Source organism: Microtus oregoni, unplaced genomic scaffold, assembly GCF_018167655.1.
Source record: "Microtus oregoni isolate MIOR12 unplaced genomic scaffold, Mior012 000038F_ref0000394, whole genome shotgun sequence".
Taxonomy (NCBI): domain Eukaryota; kingdom Metazoa; phylum Chordata; class Mammalia; order Rodentia; family Cricetidae; genus Microtus; species Microtus oregoni.
In genome coordinates, this window is record NW_024543097.1 from 1,072,665 (window position 1) to 1,095,124 (window position 22,460).

Below are 22,460 nucleotides of genomic sequence, written 5' to 3' on the forward strand. Positions count from 1 at the left end.
GAGTCCCCCCACATTTTTTTCCATACACTTTTATACCCCAATGTGAAAGGGCAGAAGAAGACAAAAGACTTCTTTCGCTTGATACAAAGGACAACCAGAACAGTCATTTGCTCCAATACTCGAGACATCAAGCCATTATTTTGTAAGCAAAGCATTAAATGTTTGGGGCAGTGAACCCACCCTAGGCCAAGTATCCTGCAAGCAGCCATTCCCCAAGTCAAACTCCCTATTTAAGTCTGCTTGAATTCTCTGACCTTTGGTCAGGGTGGAGCAGATCCACCTCTACGCGCCATCTTAATGTCCAAAACACCCAGGAACCACACCCTAGGTCAGGGTGTGCAGCCACAGTTGTTGTCAACAACTCCAAGAGAGCAAAATAAACTCAAACTGTCTGACCTTCAGATGAGGTGGACTAGCCTCACATTTTTGTGCCTCCACAGACTTTTGTGTCCCGGGTTTGCGGCCATGGCGGAGAGGAAGCACAGCTAGCCTCTTCACGCCATCTTCGAGAAAGAGTGAGGCTTTAAGCTGTGAACCACCCATGTGACTGGCAGCTGGGGGAGGACTTTACCGCCCGGTAAAAGGTTGTGAATGGGGTACCGAGACGGTCTACACCAGAGTTATTTATTGTAATATAACTCTGCCTTCCTCCTTGTAACATGCTCTTTCAAGGACAGAGCCTACCAAACCTCTCAAAACACAGAGGGCCTGATAAATGCCAGTTGCCCTTTTCTGACTTTTATAATTACACCCGTCCTTTTGTTGCTCTGTAAAATATGCTGAAGATGAGAGGAGTCTACATAAGACAGCAGTAGGTGAGGGCATCTGCCATGCTTCTCTCGGGACCGACCACTCATTTCTTCTTCCGTGATGAGAGCATGTTTGATTTCCCATTGGGAAAAATCCTGACCCCTGACACAGAAGCTGTTCTGCTCCAGGATGGAGTCCTATCACTTCCAGCTGTCCACGATTCCACACCTACAAGGATTGCCTTTGAAGTGAACACAAGATCCAATTAGGAGCAATAAATGCAGGGAGACTCTTCCTAGGGGAGTCAGTGGAAAATGCTTCCTTGGGCTTATTAAAACTGGGAAAGATTCCCATTCTTCTTTGCCTTCTCCCTCGCCCTTCCTCTCTCTCTTCTGGCTGGTGTTGATGATATCAAAGCCATTTCTGGAAGCTGAACCTGAAACCAGCCCTGGAGGAAAGCTGCGACAGCTTGGGTAGACAGGAAGCCCTCCTAGCCATGCTGCCCCTCAGAACATGGCTGATCTCTGCTGCCTTCAGCCATATCTGAAATCATTGTCTCTTGAATCCATCTGTGTGTGAACCAAAAAATTACACTATTTGCCTTAGCCACTTCAAATAAGGCTTTGTTTTTTTGAAACACAAACTATCCTAAGTGACAGACTACTGGGAGTGGGAGGAGGAATGGATTACAGTCTGGGAATGTCACCACCCACTTGTTTCTGGCAAACTTTCATGTGCAAACCCTCCCCTAGAGTCCTGTCATTTGTTCACGTTCAAAAACAGGAGCAGCCGAGCCTGCAGCCATGATAATCACTGGAGCAGCATCCTGACCTGGCTTTCAGGGACTTGCCTTCCCTGGGTGTGTCTGACTTACCGATGTGGTGTCTGGAGCACTGATCACTGCAGTCCTACCGGCTTCATTTGGAAGTCCTCCGATTGCTAGTGCAGCTTTGCAGAAACATCTCTTGACACAAGCAGAAAAATGACCTTTCATGTGTGTGCATGTCCTCTCTAGTTTCAAACTGCATTTACATCCTTCTGAACTTTTTTGGAAATAATCAAAGCACCTACGATAGTTTAAGACTACTTACTTGTGTTGTCTAATGACTCTCTCTCTCTCTCTCTCTCTCTCTCTCTCTCTCTCTCTCTCTCTCTCACACACACACACACACACACACACACACACACACAAGTTGTCTAAGAACTAATGTGGAAAGGGGCTGAGTGCAAGAACACATCCCAGGCCATACAAAGCATACAGACACCAGGAGGCATCAATCACTTTATCTTCATCTCCCTTCTTTCCTACAGTTCTCCCAGAGTTCTCTTTGAAGAGAGCCATGGAATTTGCCCACGCATTGAGGTTATTGTGCCCCTGGATGGATTTATTTTGGAAATAATGATCTTGGTTATTACCGTGGCTAGTTCTCTCTTTGTTTCTTTTCTTCATTTACAGTGCCTAATGCCATCTTTGACCAGATGGAGAATGCAATTAAAATAAATATAATGTAATATAAAAATAAAACAGAACATATTGCTTTTGCAGGGCAATCTGGGCCCAAGATTTTCTGCAGTGGAAATTACTGGCTAAATAAACCTATCTCCTCGTTGACACAAAACTGAGAAGAGATGCAGGTTACAGTGAAAAGAAAAGAAATACGGTTATTTCCTAAATCAAGGCAAAAGAAGTTTTGCCCAAATAGAAAATTATTGAAGTATAAAAAGTTTTTCTTTTCCGTCTTTATATAAATACCATCAGAAAAGTCAATGGTGCAATGCAGGTGCTCCAGGGAGTGAGGAGATGGGTGTGGTAGCATCTCATGAAGAAGCCTCCAGTCTAGTGAGGCAGGAGCCATGCTGGTGCAAAGGAAACAAGAACTGCACCAGGTGGCCTCGAATAAAGACGTCACAACTGTATCCTGGCTAAGGCCCTGGGCCCCTGTGCTGCCACGTCTGAAATGCATTCTGCCCAGCCAGATAATCCTAACACAGAGTGGTCGAGAACAGCCTCTAACATTTACCCATTTCAGGTACTGTCTCAGCAAAGGGATTTTTAAAATACAAGCAGCACACAAATTCAGATGTGTGAAAATGAGGATTTGTTGGCCGCACCCATGCCCTTCTCTGAGAACTTGACAGCCCTGCCCTTTTGGAAGACAAGAAGCAGACTTGATGCTCAGTAAGAACCCGCAGAGTCCCAACCAGGCATCCTGTGACTATGGGTCATTGGTCTCCACCACCATTTCATACACCAACTTGCTTTCTCTCACTTCACGTGGTAGCCTAAAACCATGTCATATCCCCTAGTGGAGATTCCCAGGCAACTGATTATCACCCTAGGGCCAGCATTGCAGCAGAGTCCCTCAGACTGGGTCGGCTTCCATCTCTGACCAGGAAAGGGGCCATTAGTTATTGTAAATACAGTACCACGAGTTCAAGATTTTGAACAGGTGGAGCATTCTCAGAAAAGACATCTCAGACCTGGCATGGTGGTACACACCTTTCCTCCCAGCATTCAGGAGCCAGAAGCATGTGAATCTTTGTGAATTCCTTTCCAGCCTGGTCTACATAGCAAACTCCTAGATAGCCATAACTGCATAGAGACTCTCTCTCTCTCTCTCTCTCTCTCTCTCTCTCTCTGTGTGTGTGTGTGTGTGTGTGTGTGTGTGTGTGAGAGAGAGAGAGAGAGAGAGAGAGAAAGAGAGAGAGCGCGAGAGAGAAAGAAAGAGAGAGAGAGAACTTGTTTCAATTAGTTCATGATATTCCCATTTGCTGATTGTTTTTCCTGTGATTGCAAACCATAAACTGTTACTTTTCCCCTTTCTCCATGATTTATCCATTTGCCTCTTCCAACACTTGAATGCATGGCTGATAGAAGTATATCGGAAAGCTTATATCCCTGGTCAAGAGTGGGAACCGAGTGTACTGATAATCTTTATTCTTTTTGACTCTGATCTCTTTGAAACCCGTGCACATACTAACACCATACCAAAATCAGCAGGGACATGGCTTTACCTGGAGAATTTCTAATTCTGGATAAGTTAAGAATCTTCAGAAAGGTTGAAAAGTCATCTTATACCTGTTGCATGCCAAGAGGAATATCTGCAGTGTCATTTGAAGAAAGGAATAATTAACCATGCCTTGAAGAATGCTGACTCAAAGGCACACTGCAATTGGGCTGAGAAATTCCTACTGATACCTTGATCACACAATTTTAGGTCTTTTATTTGTGCTTCTGTTGAAGATTTTGAGGCTAATATGAGGAATTAGAATAATCTATTCCATAAACATTGAATATGTGCAAGTCCTTTTGTGAAAGGTAAAGACAGCCATTGGACTCATCTCAAAAGTCAAGAATCGCCATTATTTTGCAGGTTGAGAAACTAAGTTATGTGACCAGCCATACACACATGGCTAGTGGGCATATGAGCACAATAACCCAGCTCTGTCCACTATTCAAAATTTGCCCTCATCTTGATATTCCCATTAAATTCAGATTTATTGTACTTGGTTTGATGGCTGAGCTCATAGAGAGAATGGCAAATGCTTGCAAGTTCATGATCTTATCTGTGGGCTGAGCAGATCTGCAGTCTTTGGGAAATCCATTCACCTTTGTGCAGCCATTTTTCCTCACTGCCACGGGCTACCATGCCTAAAGAGTTTCTGGCCAGAGGCTTCATGCCAAACTATCGAAGCAAGTGAGAGGTATCACGTGGAACAAACTCATTTTATTTAACTTTCTTTACGTCCTGCCATTAATCAATAGAGAATTAACCCACAAAGTAAAGTAAGATCTTGTTTCCCTTGACTTCCAGTCCCTGAAGACAGCTTGGAAATGTCTATGAAAGTTTGGGTGACACAGAAGAAAAGTTGGCTCTATTTTTAATGGCTGGTATTTTGGCTCACGATTGACTCATCATCGCCCTCCCACTGCCAGCTCCTGCCTCCTGCATGCCCCACGCTACCCTGTTTCTGCAGCCAGAAGCTAGTGTGGGGTCACCTTCCGAATAGAACCCAGAATCCTACCCCCACCCCAGTCAAAACATCCTGGTGTCCTACAAAGACCACACGGTCAAGACTGCGACTGAGGGTCCTGACTGCGCTGTGACCCAGGTAGTCGCTGAGGAAGACACATCATCCCTCGCCTTCGTTGCCCTCTTTGTAATATGATAGGGCTGGAGAAAAATATCCACGGGGCCCTTTCTAGTTTTAATGCTCATCCCCCAGAGTGCGAAGAGATAACACTTCTCAAGGTTTACCCAGCCCTCTCATCCAAGCCTTTCCTGGCTTTTTGGCAGAGACAACACTAAAGGCGGTTTTTGTGCGCCCCAGTCTTCCTGCTTTCTAGGGCTAACAGATGCAAGGTTGATACACAGCACGAGCTGCAAAGTCGGGGAGAACATAGCCACGGGGACCCACTTCCCACGGGCATTGCACATCCCCACGCGACATTTGGTGGCTTATTCTGAATGCGTTACTCACTTCCCCTCTAAAAAGACACAGACTTTAAGGGTCTCCTTCTCACAGTGAGCACTTAAGTCTCTGCAGCTCCAGATTTGAAAGACGGTTAGATCCCGCGAGCTGGAGCGCCAGCGGGTGGGCCGTCTGCAGCTGATTCTGATGTAGCCTCTGTCCTCGTTACGCTCCAAGCATCAGAGAGCACAACCTGGCCGGCACACGGTCCTGTTTTTCTGTTCAGATAGTTGAGATTCCAGCTTCACTAGTTATTTTCCATTTGATCCTGGGCAAGGTTCTCAAGCCCTCTGTGCCTCGCTCGCTCATTTGTGCTTCACAGGGTAGTGGTTAGCGTTCAATGGCTCTGTTCGCATGAAATGCCAACAGCAGGCCTTATTCTTAGAAAGCAGTCAAAACATGGCCGTTGAGATCATTATGTTCACATACACACAATAAATAATTTTTTTGAAAAAAAGCAGCTTTGATTGTCAAACACAAACATAAACATAAACAGAACAATTATGGTTTTCCATTTCTTTGCGTTTTCAAGCAAAAATATGGGTATAAAATTCAGGGCAGAGCCAAATTGAATTTCCAGGAAAGTAATATCTAAGACGCTTTTAAGCAAGGGAGAGGTTTGTTGGCGCAAAGGCATAAACATATCTTACCCTTGGAAACAGAATAGCATCAGACAGCATGGCCTTTGACCGCTCATTAGAGAACTTCTACCTGCATGCAGATGAGGCACTGGTCTTATTTAGCTTCATCCCATGTCTCTGTCTCAGCTTCTTTGCTTCTTTCCTCCATGAGATATCTACATCCCCAGAAGGAACGTGGGGCAACTGGGTGCTGTTGTAGAATAAAGCAATGGTGGGGAATGTAACCATTCATTCATAAGTCAATCATTTTTATATTATAGGCATGCTACCTATGTGGGAGAATATTTGCCTTCACACAGGGGTCACAGATACAAGTGCCTATTAGAATCAGAGAGGCAACCAATTCGAAGCCGATGGATTGCCTTGGACTTCAGTGACTATGCCACACATATCCCTTGCGCTCTCTCTTCCCATTTTGACAAAAGGAGTATAAAGTAGAGGCCTTTAGCTCAAATGTTTCAGCTTTTAGTCAGTAGAAGTTTGTATATAAAAAAATTACCATAGCGTCCAAGTCTGATACTAAACCCGCTCATATCCACAATCCAGGGTAATGGGGAGAAAATCATAGACAGCCTGTGCCATCAGGCAGTGAGAGGCTCCCAGAGAGGAGGGAAACAGTAGAGGATCTCATAGCTAGGTGAATGAGACGTTCCTTCCCAGTGTAACAAGTTGGGTCTAAGTGGAAAACAAGTCTTGTTGAGCTAAAATGTCCCGGGTTGAACTCTAAGTTGCAGAAGTGTCTATGGTGCACTTAGGCAGGCTACCAGCAAAGAAAGACTTCTAAAAGTGATGTCCCTAGAGCTCTACAGGGATGGGCTGTTGACCCTCGGTGGATTAGGCTGACATTTTTTCATGACAGGATTTAAGAGGGACCAGGAGAAGGTCTGAGGACTGAATGGCAAGAACAGGAAGGAGGCTGAGCTCGGAAATGTTGGAGCTTTGGTATACCCAGAAAGATATCACAAGGCATTTGGACATTCAAGCCAAGAGCCCTAAACGGCCACACTTAGGGAGCAAGGACCCCATCCTAGAGAAAGGACCACACCAAAAGATTGTCAAAACTAAAATATGCCTGTCTTAAGTCAACTAATCAGCCACTGGCAGCCAATGAATCAATAATCCTGATGGAACCTTACCATTCTCTAGTTACTTAACTGTTTCTCACAACGAAGTTCAACACTCTTCTAACATGATATAATTCCGTCTGATATTCTATCATTCCCAGGGCTCACCATGCAAAAGAAACATTGTAGACATTGGAAAAGAAAGGCAAGCATGCCCCATGATAAAGGGCAGAAGTGATAATCAGCCTAGACAAGAGTGACGGGGACGTGGAAGCAGCTAGCCTAACCGTGCTCAGAGACATAAAAGAAAATGTGGTCATAGTGACCGGGCTGTAGGAAAATATCAGCAGAAAGGTGAAAACCGTAAATGAATGAATGAAATTCTGCAAGTGGGAAGAGCAACAAAAAATGAAATTTTCACTGTAGAGGGTGAACAGCCTTCAAAACAGTGGAAGTGGGGCTGGAGAGATGCTCAGAGCTTGAGAGCACGGGCTCTTCCAGAGGTCCCGAGTTCAACTCCCAGCAAACACACAGTGGCTCACAGCCATCTCTGGTGGCATCTGATGTCCTCTCTCCTGGTGTGCAGGTATACATAAAATAGATTTTAAAAAACTGTATAAGAAAGATTGACTATCCAAGACAGGTCAAGAGATAAGAACCTGAATTGGGTGGTGGTGGCACACACCTTTATTCCCAGTACCCTAGAGGCAGTCTCTGTGTGTTTGAGACCAGCCTGATCTACAAAAGCTAGTTTCAGGACAGGCTCCAAAGCTACAGAAAAACCCTGCTTCAAAAAACCAAGAGAGAGAGAGAGAGAAAGAGAGAGAGTGAGAGATATAAGAACCTGGAAAATGGGATAAAGATGAACAAAGGCTCACGGTTGGGAAGGCATCATGTAGTCCACGTGTGTAAGTGGAGGCAGCAGCAAAGGAAAGAGAGTGAGGGAGAAACGAGGTCCATGAAGAGTTAGTACCAAAAGTTACCTCCATTTGATACATATATCAATAGATAAGTCTAAGAAACTTGACAAACTCAAGAAAGACAAACACCATGTGACCTAATTCGTAAGTGGGTTCTTTCACAAGCTGTTAGCTTGGAAGCTTAGCTCAGAACCGTGACTGCCAGAGAAGGGGAGAATATCAAAGAGTGGGCTAGGATATCGCTGTCTGAGCCCTGGATTCCACTCTGTATTCTATGATATACTATGTGACTTTAATAACAACACTTTATAGCAATCAAAATACAAGAGAGGAATTTGAATTATGAAGAAATTATGAAACTTTAAGGTTAGCAGATGTATTAAATACCCTGACTGATCACTAATCAGTACATACATGAGTCCAAAATATCACATTGTAATTCATAAATATGCATAATTATACCAATCAAAATAAACAAATACACAGATACATAACAAATGGCAGAGACCAAAGATGAAAAAAAATATTTTAAAAAGCCAAAGAAAGAAAAGACTTGGAAAAATGAGAAAATGGTGTATTTGTTGGCAGAAACAGCCTTAGTATAAAGACGCTGTGGGGCCTTGTTTAAAGCACTCAAGACAAGGAGAGTGATGTTTTCCACCAAGTATGGACATTGCAAAAATGTCACTTTTTAAAATGGGGCTAAAATCCATGTTTTCAGACCAGTGAAATAGAGAGAACTCCAACATATGGACACTTCAAGAAATGATAAAGAGTTCATTTTTTCAATCTGAATGAAGTGATAGCAGCTAAAAATTTGCATCTATAGAATGAAAAGAGAAAATATAAAATTATATATGGTGTCAATTATAAAATATACTTTCACTTCTTAAATATGCTGTAAGCAGAACACTCAAAATAGAAACAAATTTTCATTACCAGAGTACATATGGAAACAATAGCAGAAAAAATGTGGTTAAGACAGAATTTTATTGCTATGGCACTCACAAATCTTATGTAAAGAAGAAGAATATTAATTCTAAATCAGTTACGATGAACTAAGGATACATGTTCTCCCCTCTGAAAAAGTAGTCCTCCAAATTGAGACAGTGGATCAAAATCAGTGGTACCACATAATGACTTGTTGGCTTTTAAGCCCATTTGTAGCTATGCATGTAGATATTATAAGCTAGCGTCTGTGTATGAAAGGGAACATGCTGGATTTATCTTCCTGACATTGGGTGTCCTCACTTAAGGAGTGGGGGCAGCAAACAGACACATCTGACAGGAGAGCAGAGAGGAGGGGGAGGGAGAGGTCTGGCAGGGGTGGGGCTTAGTGGATAGGGAGATGAGGAGGGAGGAAGAATCATTCAGACACACTGTTGGGAATAAGCTATCATGATTTTTAATATTCTACCTGCTAATTGTAAAAATAAAATGAATGATTTTTTTTCAAAATGCAAATTACTGGTCTGTTTTCAAACTTATTTGATGAGTAGTTCCGGGTATGGGGCCCAACAACTTTGATTTAAGATGGCTCGAGATTGCTAAGAGTCAGTCATTGGCTTAGAGCAATAATAATAATTTTTAAAAACTGATGAAGATAAATATATATATATATATATATATATATATATATATATATATATATATTGGTTTTTCAAGACAGGGTGAAGACATATTTTAAAATGGCAGTAATCAGGAAACTAAGAAGCACAAATAATCAACTTACTTCAACCTACTTTAAAATCCCAGCGTAGCTCTAGTACAAAAATCTATCAAAAGATCTTAGTTATAAGACATTGCAGGCCAATAGCGCAAAAATCCTTAACAGAATATTAACAAGTTACATTCAGTGAAACATCAAAAAAAAGTATATCATGGTTTAGCCCAGGAATATTGAAAAAACAATCAATGTAACAGTACATTATTTAAAAAGAGAATAAATACGAGGATTTTAAGGTGTACGGAAATATTTGACAAAATTCAACATTCATTTGTGATAAGTATCTTCAGTAAACCAAAAATATATGGGAATTTGTTTCAACACAGTGAGTGAGATCTACTAAAACTCTGTTTCCATGACAGCCAGCAGAGAATGGCTGGACCTCTCTATCTAGTTGTTTGAGCAGTGCGGATTCCCACCACTTACATTCAAATTGTATTGGGAGTCTTGAAACAAGAAAAAGAAATAAGGACCACAAAGACTGTAAAAGAAAGAAAACCAAGGGTAATTTTATTCATCTATGCACATGATTGTGTATAAGATTTCCAATATTTCTATATACTAGCGGAAAATAAAAACTAAGAAATTAAACAGTTGTTGCTGCTTCAAAACCCATCAAGAATGCAAAAATAAATATAACTAAAATTATACTGGAAAATAAGTGAGATTTGTCTGAAGACATGGACAAGGTTGGCAAGTTCACAGCATGTTAGAAAAATTGCTATTAATAAGATAAATCTTCACAAATTCCTAAGGATGTTACATGAAGCCAGTCAGAATCCCAACTGATCTTTCTTTGTGAAAATCAACAGCTTATAAAATGACAAAGTCCAAAGGTCTTGGGATCAAACAATTTTGAGGAAGTTGGGACACTCGATTGCTTGTTTTCAAAGCTTGCTCTGCAGCTGTGATGGTCACCAAACTGGAACTGCCATCAGGACAGACAACGGAGAGACATGTCAGATGGAACCCAGAAACACACGTACAGAGACAACTGATACTTTTTCCAATTTAACAAGCAACGTATATTTTAAATAAATGTTGCTGAACAGAAAGATCAAAACACTAAGAACTTTGCTATCAATGTACAAAAAAAAAAACAATTCAAAACAGCCTCTGTAGCCAAATTAAAGGGCTCAAGCTACATGATTCTAAAAGAAAACAGAAAAAAAAAAATCAGTCTTGGAATTGCCTAAAATTTTTGAGACAAAACTCCAAAGTACCACTCAAAAAAAATTTCAAAATGGAAATCATCAAATTAATATTTTTCTCTTCCTCCAAAAATACAATTAAGGAAATGGAAAGGCAAAACTTTGAAAATATTAGTTTATAAAGTTCAAATTCATAATTTAAAAAGAACTCCCACAAATTCACAACTAAGAGATGCTTACATTTTAAAATAGATTTAACACAGACATTTCATGAAAGGAGATACACGAGTGATCCCAACAAGAATGTGGGAAAACAATTGTCATCCTCAGTCATAAGGCGAAGAAGGCACCAAGGAAATGTCCAGTATGGAGGAACTGCTCTCGCTCTGACTTGAGTGTTGCTGTTTGATGTTTTACTCTTTCGGCTTCTTTGGAGGCCCACCACCCAACTCCCAGAGAAATCATACATGGAGGCTTATTCTTAGTTATGAATGTCCAATCTTACCTTGGCTTGTTTCTTGCCAGCTTTTTTCTTTCTTTCGGTTTTTCGAGACAGGGTTTCTCTGTGGCTTTGGAGCCTGTCCTGGAACTAGCTCTTGTAGACCAGGCTGGTCTCGAACTCACAGAGATCCGCCTGCCTCTGCCTCCTGAGTGCTGGGATTAAAGGCGTGCGCCACCACTGCCCGGCTCAGCTTTTTTTTTTTTTTAAATCTTAATTTTTTCCTCTGGGCTTTTAGCTCTCTCCATTTCTGTAACCTTTCATTACTTCCTTCTCTATGGCTTAGCTGTATTGCTGGGCGGCTGTCCCCTGATGTGTTTCTTCCTCTCCTTGTTCTCTTGTTCCTCACTTCTCTTGTTTGGTTCTCCTTCTGCTTATACTCTCTGCCTGCCAGCCCTGCCTATTCTTGCTTCTGCCTCCCTATTGGTTGTTCAGATCTTTATTAGAATCACCAGGAATTTTAGACAGGCGGAAAAAAAAAAATCACAGCTTCAGAGAGTTAAACAAATGCAGCATAAGCAAAAAAAAAAAAAAAAAAAAAAAAAAAAAAGTCACACACCATAAGAAAATATTCCCCAGCAGGGTGTCATCTACCTGTTTGTGCAATTTGACAAAATTCACCACATTTTCTGTTGTGGGAGCTGCAGGTTGCATTCTGCCACCCAGCTCCCACCACTGGCTAGCTTTACCCGAAATAACAACACACAAATTGTATTCATTTAAACACTGCCTGGCCCATTTGCTCTAGCTTCTTACTGGCTAATTCTTACATCTTGATTTCCCATTTCTATTTATGTGTGTAGCACCCCAAGGTGCACTTACCGGGAAGATTCTAGCCTACGTCCATCCTGGGTTGGAGCTTCATTGCATCTGCCCGGGAGAGGGGAGCATCGCCTCTGTCTGAGGCATCTTACCTCACTTCCTCTTCCTCCCAGCATTCTGTTCTGTTTACTCCACCTACCTATGTTCTAACCTATCAGGACCAAGCAGTTTCTTTATTAATTAACCAATGACCTTCCTCCATCAATTTTCTATTTAAAACTTAGATCTCATCGTGGGTGTATTTTACAAAACTTTAAAACTTAAAGGGTGTGTATACCACCTGCCTTCTTCTTGCTTGTTTCTTGCTATGTGGTTATTTGTTCTGCAGAGTGTCTTTAAGTTGTTAATCATATGTCTTTCATTTGTTCTCTTGTTCATTTCTCGCTGCACACAATGTTTGGGTTCTGGAAGAACTATCCCGTCCTCAGCTTGAAGATGGTGGGAGAGCACAGTGGGGGCGTGCCGGGGTGGAAAGTAACGTGTTCGGTTCAATTTAGGCAATTATAGTAGCGATAGAAGACGAAGTCGTGGAACACCAACAGAGCATGGCTGATTAGATACAGCTGAGGGAGAGGACCCACGGGGGGGGGGGGGAGAAATAAGAAAGTGCTTCCAGTCTCCCACTGCAGAGACAGAAGGCATGAAAATCTGTGTCACTCGTCTTAAGGGTCACACTGACACTCTTATAACAAAAGGTTATTAAGAAAGGGAACAGAGACGTATTGAATCAAAGTTCCATGACAATGGAGCCTTCAGAGATAAAGATCCAATGATCCTTGGAAAACTGGCAATTTTCATGTTTAATTTCAATGGCCAGTTGTGTGGATAGGTAAGTGTGCAAAGAGAATATGATTTAGGGGCAGCAGGCTAGGGAGCCAATCTTGGAAGTCCTGTCCCCTGGGTATTTTCTTTGGGGCTTTGATGCGGCCTTCCCTCTACCTGGGTATGAACTCAGACTCTCTGGAAACAAACTCTCTTCTAAACAAGAGAGTTATTTCTCCAGCATCCATAGCTTGCGTTGGGAAGGAAGAGTTCTGTTTTCTAGGTCCTACCTTGGAGAAACAGAATTCTGGTTTCTATGGCAGACAGGCAGGGAGAGAAAGGCAGAGGGACCAAGCTGCCTACTCCCTCGGAAGTACCGAGGCCGAGCTCTGCCCTGAGCTGATTATTTCATGTTGCATAGAACTCTTGGTTCTCAGACTTTGCTCCAAGAGGCTCTGCTTCACAAGCAGCTTTTGATTCCTTTTTGAGAGCGGAGGAAGACACTGCACCTTGCTAGACACATCATCGGCACTATTTGCATGGCACCCACCACCCACGCAGTACAGGTTGATACTTAACATATTCTTGGAAGTAAAAGACATCATCCTATACACTGGTTAAGAACATCTAGGAATACTAAACCATGGTAGGAAAACAAGGCTTGAGAATTTAGCAGACCAGAGAAAGGGTGCAACTCCCCAAGCTGGTCCTTAAAGAGATAAACATCTAAGCCTGCAGTCACGACAGTCCCTTCTGTCCTGTATTTGACCTCCCATCAAGGACCAAGAGGCGGAGAATTTCCAACTCTTCCAGGGCCTTACTGTCAGCCTGTCTTCCTATCTGCACGTCTGGCCTGCCACCCATCCCTCTGACCATTCCTTCCCTTACACTTTTATAGCCAAGCTCCACGTAATAACTCAGCTCAGACCTGGGACCTTCATGGTCTAACTCTACAGCAGGAAGCCTCCAGCTTCGCTGCCTCACCCTACAGACACCCCAGCTTTCCTTCCAACTTCCGTATTCGGTCTCTCAGGCTTCTTTGAAAGCCCCTGTCTCTCGAACGATGTGTAGCATGCTCTTGCCTGCCATATAGTCATATAAACACACAAGCTCACATGCACACAACACACATGCATGCACACACTCACACACACACACATATGCACTCTGTGATATGAGAGTTAGTATCAGTAATTAAGATTGAAATAAAAGAATGTCTGTTTGCCTCAGTCAGTACTATCAAGGAAAATGGGTCTCTCTATCAAAATGCTGCTAGTAAAACCATGGAACCTTAGGTTTTCCCTATTCAGTAAATTCTGAAATTAAGGAAAGACACAAACATATTGTTTATGTTTCTGAGATTGCATGCTCATGATACTCAATATTACCAAGAGCCGTCTTCCAGGGTCTGCTGTGTGTTCCAACACTGTCTTAATTGAGGAACTGGAAGATAATGTCCATTAATCAGGGAAAGACAAACGAGAGGGCATGTTAGGGCAGGGAAGAAGCGCAGGTGACAGCTGATTGAAGGTGATGGCTTCTTTTGTACACAAATGGACTCGAAGCACCTAAATGAACCTAGAAAGGGGATTCACATAGGCATTGGAGAGTAATATTCAGATCACCAAATCTAACTTTCCTTCTGTTCTATAGGAGAAGCTGGGCTTGCTTCCTGTGTATTTTCCTTTTTCCAGTCTCATCCACAAAATTAGCTCATTTCTTCTGACCCCTACCTTAAATTTCAAAGTAAGTGTCACAACTGTGACTTGGTTTGTATTTTGAAATCGGCCATTCCTAAAGACAAGCCCCCTAGTGCCTGGTCATGGTGGATGAAAAAGCCTGTGAGTTTGTGGTCAGGGTGCCCTTAATGCTAATCCTTCCTCTGCCATTGGAAACCATCCTGTCTTATACCAGCGCTGTAGGATACTACATCAGAGAGAACCCAGAAATGAACTAAATACTTAATATATTGCCTCCTTCTGTAGCCTGGGGTCCAGACGGTGAAGGGAATATCACCAGTTAAGAGGGCCCAGGTAAAATCTTGACTAAAACTGCAAAGCCTGAACTGCGCTTCCCTCTTTGCTCTCTTCAAAGCCCAAGCCTTTTTTTTTTCTTCTTCTTCTTTTTCACCATCAAATCTGCTCTCAGGAGAGAAAGTGACATCAGTCCATAGTCTCTCTGTTCATGAGTTTACATCATCCCCTTCTTTGCTTGCCTGGGGGGACTTCGCATTCCAGAACTTCTGTGTAATAGCATAAGAATGGCTGGGTTCTGGCAGCAGGCTTTGAGATCTTGTTGGGCAGATGAAATCCTACCCCCGTAGCACTGGTCTCGCTTCTTCTAGGCCTCCGAAACCGCCGCTGAGAGTCAAGGAGAACACTGTTTAACCACACTCAATGTGCGCATGCTCTCTATCGGCTCTCACGCTTCTTTCTCCCTTCCTCGTGGACGAACCTACTCCTCCCCCAAGCTACGTGGTTTTATTTTGGATTTTAATTATTTTGTTATTAGTAATAGTAATTCAGCATAAGAGACAAATGGGGGGAAGGGGAGTATTTGTCTTTTATTTACTATTCTTTAGGTTAAATGACCACAGGTTAATTAAATTGAGAAGTGTCCCTCCAGGGAAGTGCTGGGCCCCTGGTGGCCCGCGAAGGTAATAAAACCATGGTGAAACCGAAAGCGTTATTGCTGCTTCAGTCTCCACAGCGGCAGCGTCCAGATACAAACTTAGTTCATTACTGGGTGATTCAGAACAGGTGTTCTGGGAATGTAATTATCAAAATGGTCTGTATAGTACCTACTATGGCCGTGGGGCGAATAACTTGGAGCTGTCCGAGGGCCTTGGCCTCACGCCCTGAGTAGGCCATCCACCCAGAAAGTGAATGTGGAACAAGGAATTCTGTTGTGCTCTTACCAAAGAAAATGTCTATCACAGCAACAACCTCCTTTAGAAGCGTGTGTATATGTGTGTGTGTCCCCATTTTCTTTATTCCTTCACCTCTTTCCCATTAATTATGTAAGTCTCTATCAGAGTCTAAAATTCTCCCAAACAATAGACTGAGGTAGACACCTCAATATCCGAGCAGCAATGAAATCAATAACGACTTTGAAGGGAGGAGAGAAGAATGGTATGTGGTAATAGCAATTATTCCCTGCAAGCAACCTAACCCATTTTTAACTTAATTTGGAGTGCCATTATTTCAGGATTCCAAATGCTAAGGTCATTTTAATCATGAAGATCCCATGTCTTATTGAATTGTGGCAGAGAATTACTCTGTGTCTGTGTGTGTGTGTGTGTGTGTGTGTGTGTGTGTCCGTGTGTGTGACCCTGAGTTTGCAAGGACGTGTTGGGCAAACAGCCAAGGTGCTGTGCACTCAATAATAATAGTAATATATACTTAAAGTTAGTGTAACGGCTATTCATCATTGGTGATCCCGCTAAGAGTACCACCTCTGTGGCCATTTGAATTAACACTTCAGTGAATGAGAAAAATCAGATAAACTGTCTCTCTTGTATGGTGCTGAATACAATGTAAGACAGACAACAGAGTAAAACTATGAAGTAATTAAATATACAATGGAAGGGGGGACAGAGGATGACGAGGCTCTGGGACGAGGAATGAAGAGTGACTTTGCAATGAAAGAGAACCATCTTTCTAGGAGAGCTGGCTTAGGGTGCATGATGAACAAGACCTACTCTGCTTCCATGGAAAAGGAGGAAGCTGGAGACCTACGTGGTGTAGACAGGCAAATAGAGGCTTAATCTTCATCCTGCATTCTTTGTCCTAATAGTTACAAAGTCTTAAATTCCTAGGACATGCCGAGGAGCTGCCAGACCTTTGAATCAATGCCTGAAATGCGCATTTCCCTTGTTTCAAAGATAAAAGAAATGAGGGCTTTACAAAGAAATGTGTAATCTGTTGTCAGATATACAAATGCAGAGAAGGAATTTTCAACCTAGCATTCTTAAACATTCCTCATTTCAGCTCCCGTCCTCAGATAGTTTCAGTAACTGTGGAGATACTTTGTAGGTGATCCTGATTGTTTGTTTTAATAAAGAATGCAGAGGGCTGGTGGTTAGGAACGTAGCTGGGGGTTAATGTCTTGGCCTCCTGTACAGGCCCTTGGTTCAAGGCCCAACACTGAACAAACAGAAATAAACCAAAGCACAGTGGCCAGGCATGGCGACTTAAGACCGTAATCCTTGCACTTAGGAAGCTGATAGTCCAAGGCTAGCCTGGGGTACAGAGCGCGACTCTATTTTCACCAACACAAACAACAGAAAGAACAAAACACAGCCTTCCTTCCTCGTTATACTTTTCATGGCTTACGCGGCTTCTGTATTTCTCAGGAAAGACTGCTACACGCCACTTGCCTTCTCCTGTTCAGAGCTCTCCAAATATTTAAGTTGTTTTAAAGGCTTGCCTGATTGCAATGGGCCCTCTGTCAGGGTGGCAAATGGGATCTCTCCAAAGGTTTAACACGGAGCTGCAGGAGGATGGAGACGCTCAGCCAGTGTGGACACTGTGTCTATGGTGTTTGTGTTCAAGATTCTATAAACGGCTGAAACTGTTTTGCTCTGTGATGTTCGAAGTCCCTTCTGCCTTTCCAAGAAAGCCTCTAATCCTCCTACAAAGTGTAACTTGTCATTCTGGTCACCAACTCATGATGCGGGACGGTCAGGATTAAGAAAACAACTAGTAACGCTAATTGGTAGAAAGACATACACAAGGTGATTTTCATTTTAACTGCTTCAAAAGCATTGATTCCTCCAATTTGCCTCCTAGGGGTTGAAGACACAAGATGATCAATAATTCAAATGCCCCAGTAGAATGAGAACATATTATGGGCCCCAAAGAACACAAAGGTTAATTTATTTGGAAAAAAAATCACCTCTTGCCGCCAGCTCAGGTGAAAGAATTTATGTTAAGCTGTGGGAGAAAATAGTTCCCTCCTTTCCGGATCTCAGCATTTCTGCTTGTATTGAAAAGTACCTCACTTCTCGTGAAGCCATGAGAGAGATCTATTCGAGCCATGCTTCTCATATCTTAGAGCATGTATCTCTCCAGTTTCTCCAGAAGAGAAGCCCGGGGGACCTAGTGGAGTGTCGGGAAGGGCAGAAGATAGCAAGCACATTTTACAGGACAGGCAGACTTTCTCGGGGCCTGTTTGTTTGTTTATATACTGTTTGTGATTTGTAAAGCAGGGAAATTTTTTTTTAAATTTTTTTTTTGTTTGAAATATTTATTTATTTATTATGTATACAATATTCTTTCTACATGTATGCCTGCAGGCCAGAAGAGGGCACCAGACCTCATTACAGATGGTTGTGAGCCACCATGTGGTTGCCGGGAATTGAACTCAGGACCTTTGGAAGTTGGAAGAGCAGGCAATGCTCTTAACTGCTGAGCCATCTCTCCAGCCCCCAAAGCAGGGAAATTTGAATTAATTACGAAACTGGTTAACAGAGAAGCTCAGAAGCTCAACTTGTTCGCCGCTGTAACTACCACTCTTTATCTCCACCAGAAGTTGGTTTTCGGAGGAATCGCTCTCATCTGGTATTCAATCTTTAAATACTACGATGTTTTCTCAAATTATTTCCAACAATTTAAATAAAAGGATACTAAGTTTAAGTCATGACTCATTGACGTTAGATCTGAAACATGACCACAATCTCATTAAGAAGCAAAAATCTCTCTTCTTTAAATTTATTTTAGAATTATAAACAATATGACAGACAATTTTTCTTTTCGTAATTACCCCAAATTCATCTGGCAAAGAATTTTCTTTTGATAATAGAATCAGATTTTCTTTAGGGGAAGCATACTTCCCTTTGCATATAAACTTTGCATATAAAACTGGGGGTTATATATGGGACTCTTGCCCCTTCGCTGGGTGAATGAGAAGAACTGCACCAGACCTTCCTGGATGCTTGGGCAGGCTGCTCACCGATGCTCCCAACAGAGCATGGTGCGAGCCTGGATGCACCTGCAAATACAGCAAGAGAAGACTCTACAGCAGTCTACCTTTTATTGTCTGTAGCTCTGTCCCTTGCTTTTCCTTCACTTCTTTGTGTCGACCCTGCTGTTTACCTCCCTGCCGTGCATCCCTCCATCCCTTTATAAATTCTCAAAGCCAAATCCAGTACTGCTTCCTGCAGCCAAGTACTCTGGCTTTCTGTTTTAAAGAAACTAAGATGAGCCAGGCGGTGATGCACGTCTTTAATCCCAGCACTCAGGAGGCAGAGGCAGGCGGATCTCTGGGCATTCAAGGCCAGCCTGGTCTACAAGAGTTAGTTCCAGGACAGGCTCCAAAAACTACAGAGACACTCTGTCTTGAAAAACAAAAAAACAAGTAGAAAGAAGAGAAGAGAAGAGGAGAGGAGAGGAGAGGGGAGGGGAGGGGAGGGGAGGGGAGGGGGGAGGGGAGGAGATGAACTGGAAGCGGAAGTGCTCAGATTGAGGTTTGAGGGGAGCAGCCATGTGATGCAAGGAACTCAATAGTTCAGGCATTGATCGTGTTTCTCCTTCATGTTGTTTTAAGAAGCATCCAGGGGGAGAAAAGAAACACAGCCATAGAATCTCTCAATTAGTCACCCAGTCTCTTGAAGAAGGACTCAGTGTTTAACCCTCTTTAGTACTGACCTTTTGTGTTCTGTGTCCTGGATGGCAGTCTCAGTATCCCAGACAATTCCATTCTTAAAAAAATAAGTAATGTTTATCACTTAATGCCAAAAATAAAGCCTACATTATATTTCCTACTGACATTTCCTATCACTGTCCCCTAAAAAAGAAAGTTTGGGAAATTATGAATGAAATACATTTTAAATTCTGTATCAGAGCATGTCAGTTTCTTAGCTTTGCAGACCCCAAGTCTGTTTCCAAATTAGTTATCCTATTAGCTTTATTGTATTTTCTAACATGATTCAGACTCTAGGCTGCATTTTGTCATTTGGATTCATTCATAATTTACTCTTCAAGAAATTATTGTAAGAATAACAACTGGGGAAGATCATTACAGTCTGTAATGATCTCAGAACTGAGATCACAACAGCAAGTTAACACAGGCTTTCTCATTTGCTCCACACGTAACTACCTGAGGCAGGGAAGGGAAAGGAAGAAAGCAATTAACATTTATTGAATATAAACTCTGCCAAGGATTTTGTCGGGAATTTATCATCCCTATTTTGAGAGAAATAAATTAAGGATTTGGGATGCTAAATATTTTTTATTTACCACACATTTACTGAAAATTAACTATGTAACCAAAACCTGGGCTAGGTCCCAGTAATACAAAGATGACTAAGCTCTTACAATAAACGGCAGAACAGTGAACCAAAGCCAAGCACGCTCATTCGTGAAGTTCAGACTAAAATTACATGCCCCAGTGCATCCATTCTACCAAGCTCCACCTCTCTTGCCATGAAGACAAGACTGAGAATTCCAACAGATTTCTTTCTCCAGTGTTTTATCAAGAACCAAAGCAACAGGCTTTTTATTTACACAACTGTTACTAGTTACCTTCAAATTAATAGAATTGTAAAATAAATATAATAGAATTTTAAAGGGAGAAATAATTAAATTTACACTTTATTTTTAAGATTGTAGATAGGAGATATATAATACAGTAGCTTTTTGGCTCTGGAACAAAATACTTGAGATAAACAACTTAATAGGGCACAGAGACTTTAGCCCACAGTTGCTTTCCTCCATGACGAGGGCCTGTAGAAAGACAGGACATCACAGGATCACGGGGAAGCAGAACTGTTCACGACATGGTGGCTAGGAAGGACAGAGGGCAGGAAAGAGAGTAGTTTTTGAAGGATGTACCCTCAGTGATCTACGTCCTTCTTACCGTTCCTTCCATCTCCCAGTAGCCCAATCGACAATGAGTCTATCAACATATCAGTCTATTGATGAGTTGAGAGGAGCCTTCACGATCTAACCACCTCAGAACACAGCTACACTGGGGACCAAGCCTCAATACAGGAGTCTTTGGGGGATATTCCAGATCCAAGCCAATATAATAAACATATAGAAAAGAGGAATACTTATATTTTTTTCGATAATGTGGTCATTTAAAAAGATAGACATAAACACATTAGCCTGGCTGAAGAAATGGGACAGTAGTATTATAAAGAAGGCTATCAATAAATAAATAAGTAAATAAATAAATAAATAAAGCAGGGGACATAGTAGAAAGAAGGAAGGAAGCAAGAGAAGAAGCATAAGTTAAACATTGTTAAGTAATAATCTTTAGAAGCTCAGTGGCTTTCAAAAGGAAAGTCTATTCTCCACACATCTGTAGACCATCTCAGAATTGGCTTATCTAGACCGAGAACTTCCTTACAAGCTACACATGGGCCCAGTTCTCCAGTTCTACCGAGTTCCATGCTTCTCACTCTTCTTAGCCCAGAAGAAGCCTACACAGGTATGCTTCTGTAGTGACTGGGAGCTCAAATGAGTGACTCCAATGCTGCCAACGGAATGATATCAATGTTTTACTCGCTGAAACAGGCTGTACGACCAAGCTCAAAGTCAAGGATGTCTACCCACCAGAAGAATATGGCATAAGCATGGCTATACAATATATATATATTCACTACAGGAAAGTTAAACATTTGTCACCAACAGCTCCACCTGCAATAACAGGAGGGAGATACAGGTATCATGCGTGCATAGGTGTATAAAGAGATATGCACATACAGTTGTAGAAATAAGGAGAGCGAATAAAGTGAACAATGACAATAAATAATAAGATGAGAAGTATGGCGAAGCCATCTTGCAACTCTAAACCACTAAAGAAAACAAGAACAAATAACAGTAGGAATATCAGGGAAGCATCAGCAAGCGGGAAGGAATATCAGGGAAGCATCAGCAAGCGGGAAGGAATATCAGGGAAGCATCAGCAAGCGGGAAGGAATATCAGGGAAGCATCAGCAAGCGGGAAGGAATATCAGGGAAGCATCAGCAAGCGGAAGCTGGAGTGACGCGGTGAAGACTTATAATTACACACTTCCATATTCATTATAGAGAACAGTACAAAAACAACAGATTCCCCGCTGTGTCTGAAACGCATCAGTGTTTAGAGGTTTGTTTATTTTTTTAAGCAAAGAAAAGGGTACAGTGCAAGTAGAAGCATAGTGTGTTTCTCCTCTAAGTACCATTGCAACATGGTCAATAATGTCAAAGTGCTACACTCGAAAGTGGGAAGAAACCCAGTTCCTCTCTGTGCTATGTGCACTACATTTTTTCTTTTCATAATTATTTTTAAATTTTAATTAGAATATAATTACATCATTTCCCCCCTTTCATGTCTTGCCCTGAGCCTTTTCATGTTCCTCTTACCCCTTTCAAGTTATGGTCTCTTTATCCTTTGATTATTATTGATATATATATATTATTATATATATATACAACCTCCTGCATTTTTTAGTGTTACTTATAGTATTTGGTTTCAGTTCTGACCACTTGTTATTGTATAACGAATTAGGAGCTCATTCTAGGGAAAGACTAATTCTCCCTCTCTCAGCAATCACTGGTTGCCTGCAGTTCTTTGTCTAGGGTTGGAGCCCTTTGAGATTTCCACCTTTCTTTCATGTTAACAAATGTATTGGTATTGTCGTTATTTGGGTCTTCTTAAGGCAGCC